This window comes from Styela clava, unplaced genomic scaffold (assembly GCF_964204865.1).
Source record: "Styela clava unplaced genomic scaffold, kaStyClav1.hap1.2 HAP1_SCAFFOLD_49, whole genome shotgun sequence".
Classification (NCBI taxonomy): Eukaryota; Metazoa; Chordata; class Ascidiacea; order Stolidobranchia; family Styelidae; genus Styela; species Styela clava.
In genome coordinates this window covers 20001-30000 of record NW_027556549.1, presented here as the reverse complement: position 1 = coordinate 30000, position 10000 = coordinate 20001, and the positions used below count along the sequence as shown (strand labels likewise).

The window sequence follows — 10000 nt, the reverse complement described above, 5'->3', positions numbered from 1 at the left end:
GAGCGAAAGACAGTAATTTCGAATGAGCCAAGAAAGAGCGGTGCGGGGCCGGTCGGAGCGCACCCTTTTCTCGGTGGCTGGCGGGCGAGAGAGTGCTGCGTCGCCGGCATCGGCGTCGAAAGAAGCCGAGCCGAAAAAAGTTAAAGTACAAACGTGCAAGCATACTAACCTAACCCTAGGTAAGGCATGTCAGAGCGAAAGACAGTAATTTCGAATGAGCCAAGAAAGAGCGGTGCGGGGCCGGTCGGAGCGCACCCTTTTCTCGGTGGCTGGCGGGCGAGAGAGTGCTGCGTCGCCGGCATCGGCGTCGAAAGAAGCCGAGCCGAAAAAAGTTAAAGTACAAACGTGCAAGCATACTAACCTAACCCTAGGTAAGGCATGTCAGAGCGAAAGACAGTAATTTCGAATGAGCCAAGAAAGAGCGGTGCGGGGCCGGTCGGAGCGCACCCTTTTCTCGGTGGCTGGCGGGCGAGAGAGTGCTGCGTCGCCGGCATCGGCGTCGAAAGAAGCCGAGCCGAAAAAAGTTAAAGTACAAACGTGCAAGCATACTAACCTAACCCTAGGTAAGGCATGTCAGAGCGAAAGACAGTAATTTCGAATGAGCCAAGAAAGAGCGGTGCGGGGCCGGTCGGAGCGCACCCTTTTCTCGGTGGCTGGCGGGCGAGAGAGTGATGCGTCGCCGGCATCGGCGTCGAAAGAAGCCGAGCCGAAAAAAGTTAAAGTACAAACGTGCAAGCATACTAACCTAACCCTAGGTAAGGCATGTCAGAGCGAAAGACAGTAATTTCGAATGAGCCAAGAAAGAGCGGTGCGGGGCCGGTCGGAGCGCACCCTTTTCTCGGTGGCTGGCGGGCGAGAGAGTGCTGCGTCGCCGGCATCGGCGTCGAAAGAAGCCGAGCCGAAAAAAGTTAAAGTACAAACGTGCAAGCATACTAACCTAACCCTAGGTAAGGCATGTCAGAGCGAAAGACAGTAATTTCGAATGAGCCAAGAAAGAGCGGTGCGGGGCCGGTCGGAGCGCATCCTTTTCTCGGTGGCTGGCGGGCGAGAGAGTGCTGCGTCGCCGGCATCGGCGTCGAAAGAAGCCGAGCCGAAAAAAGTTAAAGTACAAACGTGCAAGCATACTAACCTAACCCTAGGTAAGGCATGTCAGAGCGAAAGACAGTAATTTCGAATGAGCCAAGAAAGAGCGGTGCGGGGCCGGTCGGAGCGCACCCTTTTCTCGGTGGCTGGCGGGCGAGAGAGTGCTGCGTCACCGGCATCGGCGTCGAAAGAAGCCGAGCCGAAAAAAGTTAAAGTACAAACGTGCAAGCATACTAACCTAACCCTAGGTAAGGCATGTCAGAGCGAAAGACAGTAATTTCGAATGAGCCAAGAAAGAGCGGTGCGGGGCCGGTCGGAGCGCACCCTTTTCTCGGTGGCTGGCGGGCGAGAGAGTGCTGCGTCGCCGGCATCGGCGTCGAAAGAAGCCGAGCCGAAAAAAGTTAAAGTACAAACGTGCAAGCATACTAACCTAACCCTAGGTAAGGCATGTCAGAGCGAAAGACAGTAATTTCGAATGAGCCAAGAAAGAGCGGTGCGGGGCCGGTCGGAGCGCACCCTTTTCTCGGTGGCTGGCGGGCGAGAGAGTGCTGCGTCGCCGGCATCGGCGTCGAAAGAAGCCGAGCCGAAAAAAGTTAAAGTACAAACGTGCAAGCATACTAACCTAACCCTAGGTAAGGCATGTCAGAGCGAAAGACAGTAATTTCGAATGAGCCAAGAAAGAGCGGTGCGGGGCCGGTCGGAGCGCACCCTTTTCTCGGTGGCTGGCGGGCGAGAGAGTGCTGCGTCGCCGGCATCGGCGTCGAAAGAAGCCGAGCCGAAAAAAGTTAAAGTACAAACGTGCAAGCATACTAACCTAACCCTAGGTAAGGCATGTCAGAGCGAAAGACAGTAATTTCGAATGAGCCAAGAAAGAGCGGTGCGGGGCCGGTCGGAGCGCACCCTTTTCTCGGTGGCTGGCGGGCGAGAGAGTGCTGCGTCGCCGGCATCGGCGTCGAAAGAAGCCGAGCCGAAAAAAGTTAAAGTACAAACGTGCAAGCATACTAACCTAACCCTAGGTAAGGCATGTCAGAGCGAAAGACAGTAATTTCGAATGAGCCAAGAAAGAGCGGTGCGGGGCCGGTCGGAGCGCACCCTTTTCTCGGTGGCTGGCGGGCGAGAGAGTGCTGCGTCGCCGGCATCGGCGTCGAAAGAAGCCGAGCCGAAAAAAGTTAAAGTACAAACGTGCAAGCATACTAACCTAACCCTAGGTAAGGCATGTCAGAGCGAAAGACAGTAATTTCGAATGAGCCAAGAAAGAGCGGTGCGGGGCCGGTCGGAGCGCACCCTTTTCTCGGTGGCTGGCGGGCGAGAGAGTGCTGCGTCGCCGGCATCGGCGTCGAAAGAAGCCGAGCCGAAAAAAGTTATAGTACAAACGTGCAAGCATACTAACCTAACCCTAGGTAAGGCATGTCAGAGCGAAAGACAGTAATTTCGAATGAGCCAAGAAAGAGCGGTGCGGGGCCGGTCGGAGCGCACCCTTTTCTCGGTGGCTGGCGGGCGAGAGAGTGCTGCGTCGCCGGCATCGGCGTCGAAAGAAGCCGAGCCGAAAAAAGTTAAAGTACAAACGTGCAAGCATACTAACCTAACCCTAGGTAAGGCATGTCAGAGCGAAAGACAGTAATTTCGAATGAGCCAAGAAAGAGCGGTGCGGGGCCGGTCGGAGCGCACCCTTTTCTCGGTGGCTGGCGGGCGAGAGAGTGATGCGTCGCCGGCATCGGCGTCGAAAGAAGCCGAGCCGAAAAAAGTTAAAGTACAAACGTGCAAGCATACTAACCTAACCCTAGGTAAGGCATGTCAGAGCGAAAGACAGTAATTTCGAATGAGCCAAGAAAGAGCGGTGCGGGGCCGGTCGGAGCGCACCCTTTTCTCGGTGGCTGGCGGGCGAGAGAGTGCTGCGTCGCCGGCATCGGCGTCGAAAGAAGCCGAGCCGAAAAAAGTTAAAGTACAAACGTGCAAGCATACTAACCTAACCCTAGGTAAGGCATGTCAGAGCGAAAGACAGTAATTTCGAATGAGCCAAGAAAGAGCGGTGCGGGGCCGGTCGGAGCGCATCCTTTTCTCGGTGGCTGGCGGGCGAGAGAGTGCTGCGTCGCCGGCATCGGCGTCGAAAGAAGCCGAGCCGAAAAAAGTTAAAGTACAAACGTGCAAGCATACTAACCTAACCCTAGGTAAGGCATGTCAGAGCGAAAGACAGTAATTTCGAATGAGCCAAGAAAGAGCGGTGCGGGGCCGGTCGGAGCGCACCCTTTTCTCGGTGGCTGGCGGGCGAGAGAGTGCTGCGTCGCCGGCATCGGCGTCGAAAGAAGCCGAGCCGAAAAAAGTTAAAGTACAAACGTGCAAGCATACTAACCTAACCCTAGGTAAGGCATGTCAGAGCGAAAGACAGTAATTTCGAATGAGCCAAGAAAGAGCGGTGCGGGGCCGGTCGGAGCGCACCCTTTTCTCGGTGGCTGGCGGGCGAGAGAGTGCTGCGTCGCCGGCATCGGCGTCGAAAGAAGCCGAGCCGAAAAAAGTTAAAGTACAAACGTGCAAGCATACTAACCTAACCCTAGGTAAGGCATGTCAGAGCGAAAGACAGTAATTTCGAATGAGCCAAGAAAGAGCGGTGCGGGGCCGGTCGGAGCGCACCCTTTTCTCGGTGGCTGGCGGGCGAGAGAGTGCTGCGTCGCCGGCATCGGCGTCGAAAGAAGCCGAGCCGGAAAAAGTTAAAGTACAAACGTGCAAGCATACTAACCTAACCCTAGGTAAGGCATGTCAGAGCGAAAGACAGTAATTTCAAATGAGCCAAGAAAGAGCGGTGCGGGGCCGGTCGGAGCGCACCCTTTTCTCGGTGGCTGGCGGGCGAGAGAGTGCTGCGTCGCCGGCATCGGCGTCGAAAGAAGCCGAGCCGAAAAAAGTTAAAGTACAAACGTGCAAGCATACTAACCTAACCCTAGGTAAGGCATGTCAGAGCGAAAGACAGTAATTTCGAATGAGCCAAGAAAGAGCGGTGCGGGGCCGGTCGGAGCGCACCCTTTTCTCGGTGGCTGGCGGGCGAGAGAGTGCTGCGTCGCCGGCATCGGCGTCGAAAGAAGCCGAGCCGAAAAAAGTTAAAGTACAAACGTGCAAGCATACTAACCTAACCCTAGGTAAGGCATGTCAGAGCGAAAGACAGTAATTTCGAATGAGCCAAGAAAGAGCGGTGCGGGGCCGGTCGGAGCGCACCCTTTTCTCGGTGGCTGGCGGGCGAGAGAGTGCTGCGTCGCCGGCATCGGCGTCGAAAGAAGCCGAGCCGAAAAAAGTTAAAGTACAAACGTGCAAGCATACTAACCTAACCCTAGGTAAGGCATGTCAGAGCGAAAGACAGTAATTTCGAATGAGCCAAGAAAGAGCGGTGCGGGGCCGGTCGGAGCGCACCCTTTTCTCGGTGGCTGGCGGGCGAGAGAGTGATGCGTCGCCGGCATCGGCGTCGAAAGAAGCCGAGCCGAAAAAAGTTAAAGTACAAACGTGCAAGCATACTAACCTAACCCTAGGTAAGGCATGTCAGAGCGAAAGACAGTAATTTCGAATGAGCCAAGAAAGAGCGGTGCGGGGCCGGTCGGAGCGCACCCTTTTCTCGGTGGCTGGCGGGCGAGAGAGTGCTGCGTCGCCGGCATCGGCGTCGAAAGAAGCCGAGCCGAAAAAAGTTAAAGTACAAACGTGCAAGCATACTAACCTAACCCTAGGTAAGGCATGTCAGAGCGAAAGACAGTAATTTCGAATGAGCCAAGAAAGAGCGGTGCGGGGCCGGTCGGAGCGCACCCTTTTCTCGGTGGCTGGCGGGCGAGAGAGTGCTGCGTCGCCGGCATCGGCGTCGAAAGAAGCCGAGCCGAAAAAAGTTAAAGTACAAACGTGCAAGCATACTAACCTAACCCTAGGTAAGGCATGTCAGAGCGAAAGACAGTAATTTCGAATGAGCCAAGAAAGAGCGGTGCGGGGCCGGTCGGAGCGCACCCTTTTCTCGGTGGCTGGCGGGCGAGAGAGTGCTGCGTCGCCGGCATCGGCGTCGAAAGAAGCCGAGCCGAAAAAAGTTAAAGTACAAACGTGCAAGCATACTAACCTAACCCTAGGTAAGGCATGTCAGAGCGAAAGACAGTAATTTCGAATGAGCCAAGAAAGAGCGGTGCGGGGCCGGTCGGAGCGCACCCTTTTCTCGGTGGCTGGCGGGCGAGAGAGTGCTGCGTCGCCGGCATCGGCGTCGAAAGAAGCCGAGCCGAAAAAAGTTAAAGTACAAACGTGCAAGCATACTAACCTAACCCTAGGTAAGGCATGTCAGAGCGAAAGACAGTAATTTCGAATGAGCCAAGAAAGAGCGGTGCGGGGCCGGTCGGAGCGCACCCTTTTCTCGGTGGCTGGCGGGCGAGAGAGTGATGCGTCGCCGGCATCGGCGTCGAAAGAAGCCGAGCCGAAAAAAGTTAAAGTACAAACGTGCAAGCATACTAACCTAACCCTAGGTAAGGCATGTCAGAGCGAAAGACAGTAATTTCGAATGAGCCAAGAAAGAGCGGTGCGGGGCCGGTCGGAGCGCACCCTTTTCTCGGTGGCTGGCGGGCGAGAGAGTGCTGCGTCGCCGGCATCGGCGTCGAAAGAAGCCGAGCCGAAAAAAGTTAAAGTACAAACGTGCAAGCATACTAACCTAACCCTAGGTAAGGCATGTCAGAGCGAAAGACAGTAATTTCGAATGAGCCAAGAAAGAGCGGTGCGGGGCCGGTCGGAGCGCACCCTTTTCTCGGTGGCTGGCGGGCGAGAGAGTGCTGCGTCGCCGGCATCGGCGTCGAAAGAAGCCGAGCCGAAAAAAGTTAAAGTACAAACGTGCAAGCATACTAACCTAACCCTAGGTAAGGCATGTCAGAGCGAAAGACAGTAATTTCGAATGAGCCAAGAAAGAGCGGTGCGGGGCCGGTCGGAGCGCACCCTTTTCTCGGTGGCTGGCGGGCGAGAGAGTGCTGCGTCGCCGGCATCGGCGTCGAAAGAAGCCGAGCCGAAAAAAGTTAAAGTACAAACGTGCAAGCATACTAACCTAACCCTAGGTAAGGCATGTCAGAGCGAAAGACAGTAATTTCGAATGAGCCAAGAAAGAGCGGTGCGGGGCCGGTCGGAGCGCACCCTTTTCTCGGTGGCTGGCGGGCGAGAGAGTGCTGCGTCGCCGGCATCGGCGTCGAAAGAAGCCGAGCCGAAAAAAGTTAAAGTACAAACGTGCAAGCATACTAACCTAACCCTAGGTAAGGCATGTCAGAGCGAAAGACAGTAATTTCGAATGAGCCAAGAAAGAGCGGTGCGGGGCCGGTCGGAGCGCACCCTTTTCTCGGTGGCTGGCGGGCGAGAGAGTGCTGCGTCGCCGGCATCGGCGTCGAAAGAAGCCGAGCCGAAAAAAGTTAAAGTACAAACGTGCAAGCATACTAACCTAACCCTAGGTAAGGCATGCCAGAGCGAAAGACAGTAATTTCGAATGAGCCAAGAAAGAGCGGTGCGGGGCCGGTCCGAGCGCACCCTTTTCTCGGTGGCTGGCGGGCGAGAGAGTGCTGCGTCGCCGGCATCGGCGTCGAAAGAAGCCGAGCCGAAAAAAGTTAAAGTACAAACGTGCAAGCATACTAACCTAACCCTAGGTAAGGCATGTCAGAGCGAAAGACAGTAATTTCGAATGAGCCAAGAAAGAGCGGTGCGGGGCCGGTCGGAGCGCACCCTTTTCTCGGTGGCTGGCGGGCGAGAGAGTGCTGCGTCGCCGGCATCGGCGTCGAAAGAAGCCGAGCCAAAAAAAGTTAAAGTACAAACGCGATGCTAATGAGCGAGCCGTTGTCTCGACTAATATGTAGGGGGCGTTCGATCGAGCGTCTGGCTTGAGCGCTTGTCGGCCTAGCAGAACGGTCGCATTGTTATGCCCGGGTTTTAGGCACCGCTGCAGGCGGCCGGCAGAGCTCTTGTTTGTGCGAAACTGAATGGATCGAGCCCGAGAGAGGGCGAGCAAAGAAAAAACGCAAATCGCTCCGCCTGGCACTGCCGGCGAGAGCGTGGACGTCGCGGCCAGCGACTGTCGAAGCTGAGTACGGCCGCAGGCGATCGCCTCGGTCTTAAACGAATGCGACGAGCACGCGCCGGGCGGCCCAGCAAGGGCCGAGCGCAGCTGTCGCAGCTATCTGGTTGATCCTGCCAGTAGTGATATGCTTGTCTCAAAGATTAAGCCATGCAGGTGCAAGTACGAGTTCTCGTAAAGCGAAACTGCGAATGGCTCATTAAATCAGTCTTGGTTTATTTGGTCTCGTAAGCGAAGTGGATAACTGTGGTAATTCTAGAGCTAATACATGCATTAAGCGCCGACTTCGGGAGGCGCGCTTTTATCAGATCAAAACCGACCGGGTTCGTCCTGTGACGTTTGATGACTCTGGATAACCACGCGGATCGTACGGTCTCTGCACCGACGACGTATCATTCAAGTGTCTGCCCTATCAACTGTCGAAGGTACGCTACGTGCCTACCTTTGTGATAACGGGTAACGGGGAATCAGGGTTCGATTCCGGAGAGGGAGCCTGAGAAACGGCTACCACATCCAAGGAAGGCAGCAGGCGCGCAAATTACCCATTCCCGACACGGGGAGGTAGTGACGAAAAATAACAATACAGGACTCTAACGAGGCCCTGTAATTGGAATGAGTACATCCTAAAACTCTTAACGAGTATCCATTGGAGGGCAAGTCTGGTGCCAGCAGCCGCGGTAATTCCAGCTCCAACAGTGTATGCTAAAGTTGTTGCGGTTGAAAAGCTCGTAGTTGGATTTTGGGCGAGCGCCGCCGTCCGTCGCAAGGCGTGTCACTGGTTGCGTTCGCCTCACCTTCGGTTCTCCGTCGGTGCTCTTGACTGAGTGTCGGCGGTGGCCGATAAGTTTACTTTGAAAAAATTAGAGTGTTCAAAGCAGGCTGTTCGCCTGCATAGTGTTGCATGGAATAATGGAATAGGACCTCGGTTCTATTTTGTTGGTTTTCGGAGCACGAGGTAATGATTAAGAGGGACAGACGGGGGCGTCCGTACTCTGCCGTTAGAGGTGAAATTCTTGGATCGGCGGAAGACGAACTACTGCGAAAGCATTCGCCAAGAATGTTTTCTTTAATCAAGAGCGAAAGTCAGAGGTTCGAAGACGATCAGATACCGTCCTAGTTCTGACTATAAACGATGCCAACTAGCGATCGGGAGGCGTTACCATGACGACCTTTCCGGCAGCTTCCGGGAAACCAAAGTCTTTGGGTTCCGGGGGAAGTATGGTTGCAAAGCTGAAACTTAAAGGAATTGACGGAAGGGCACCACCAGGAGTGGAGCCTGCGGCTTAATTTGACTCAACACGGGGAAACTCACCCGGCCCGGACACAGGTAGGATTGACAGATTGAGAGCTCTTTCTTGATTCTGTGGGTGGTGGTGCATGGCCGTTCTTAGTTGGTGGAGCGATTTGTCTGGTTAATTCCGATAACGAACGAGACTCTGGCATGCTAAATAGTTACGCGACCTTCTCGGTCGGCGTCTAACTTCTTAGAGGGACTAGTGGCGTTTAGCCACACGAGATTGAGCAATAACAGGTCTGTGATGCCCTTAGATGTCCGGGGCCGCACGCGCGCTACACTGAGTGAAGCAGCGAGTGTCTAACCTAGGCCGAAAGGTCCGGGTAACCCGTTGAACCTCATTCGTGATTGGGATAGGGACTTGCAATTGTTTCCCTTGAACGAGGAATTCCCAGTAAGCGCAAGTCATCAACTTGCGTTGATTACGTCCCTGCCCTTTGTACACACCGCCCGTCGCTACTACCGATTGAATGGTTTAGTGAGATCCTTGGATCGGCCCCGTCGCGGCTGGCAACGGCCGCGTCGGCGTGTCGAGAAGACGATCAAACTTGATCATTTAGAGGAAGTAAAAGTCGTAACAAGGTTTCCGTAGGTGAACCTGCGGAAGGATCATTACCGAAGGTGGTGGTAGGCCCCGGCCGACCGCGCACTGAATTGTCTTTGGGTGCCGCCGAGAGGGCGGCCGTCAATCGGGGTTCCGCCCCGTGCGACACGCGTAACACGTTGGCATAGCAAGGCAGCCGAGTGCGATGGTGGCTTCTGGGCACCGCGCTCGATGTGCCGCCGGCCCAGCCCGGCGGTCGCTCGGCGCCGTTTGTTGGTGTTTTTGTGCAGTTGTTGTCGGTGGTGGTTTTGTGGTCGATCCCACAGTGTGACGTCCGCGCGCTTCGGCGCCGGGCGAAACGTCGAGGACGACTCTTAACGGTGGATCACTCGGCTCGCGAGTCGATGAAGGACGCAGCCAAGTGCGAGAAGTAATGTGAATTGCAGAACACATTGAACGTCGACCTTCTGAACGCGAATTGCGGTCTCGGGTCAATCCCGGGACCGCGTCTGCCTCAGGGTCGCGTTCGTCCTCACCCGAGGGCCGTCGCCTGGCCTCTGCAAAGACGGCCGGGCGTCGCCCCAAGTTGAAGCGGTCGCCGAGCTTTCTCGGCGCGACCGCGTGTCCCGTACACCGCCGGCCCCTCGACGTGTTCAACTACGTTCGAGGGGCGGGTCCAGGTCGGTCGGTCCGGTCACGAGATCAAGACCGACCGTGGGCCAAGGCGGCGACGGTACGCGCTCGGTCGGCGCCGGCGGCGACGACTTGCGATGCCAGCGGGCCGTGTAAGAAGCGGCCCGCTTGACACATACGACCTGAGTTCAGGCGAGAGCACCCGCTGAATTTAAGCATATTATTAAGCGGAGGAAAAGAAACCAACAGGGATTCCCTGAGTAACGGCGAGTGAACCGGGAAGAGTCCAGCGTCGAATCTGCGCGCTTTTCGAGCGCGCCGAGTTGTGACGTACGGAAGTCCCAGTGCGGCTGACGGCGAGCGCCGGTGTCCTTCTGATCGAGGCCTCGTCCCACGG

At 55.8% G+C, this 10000-nt stretch overlaps 2 non-coding genes and 1 pseudogene across 2 annotated transcripts; all 3 read left to right on the top strand.

The window, feature by feature from the left end:
- Positions 1 to 7232: 7232 nt before the first annotated feature.
- LOC144418901 (small subunit ribosomal RNA) lies at positions 7233 to 9041 on the top strand. Its single transcript, XR_013473729.1, has one exon. It is a non-coding gene; the product is annotated as a small subunit ribosomal RNA (ribosomal RNA).
- A 298-nt stretch (positions 9042 to 9339) lies between these two features.
- On the top strand, positions 9340 to 9493 carry LOC144418906 (5.8S ribosomal RNA). The gene has a single exon (XR_013473734.1). It is a non-coding gene; the product is annotated as a 5.8S ribosomal RNA (ribosomal RNA).
- A 288-nt stretch (positions 9494 to 9781) lies between these two features.
- Positions 9782 to 10000, top strand: part of LOC144418917 (large subunit ribosomal RNA) — a 3695-nt pseudogene continuing 3476 nt past the window's right edge.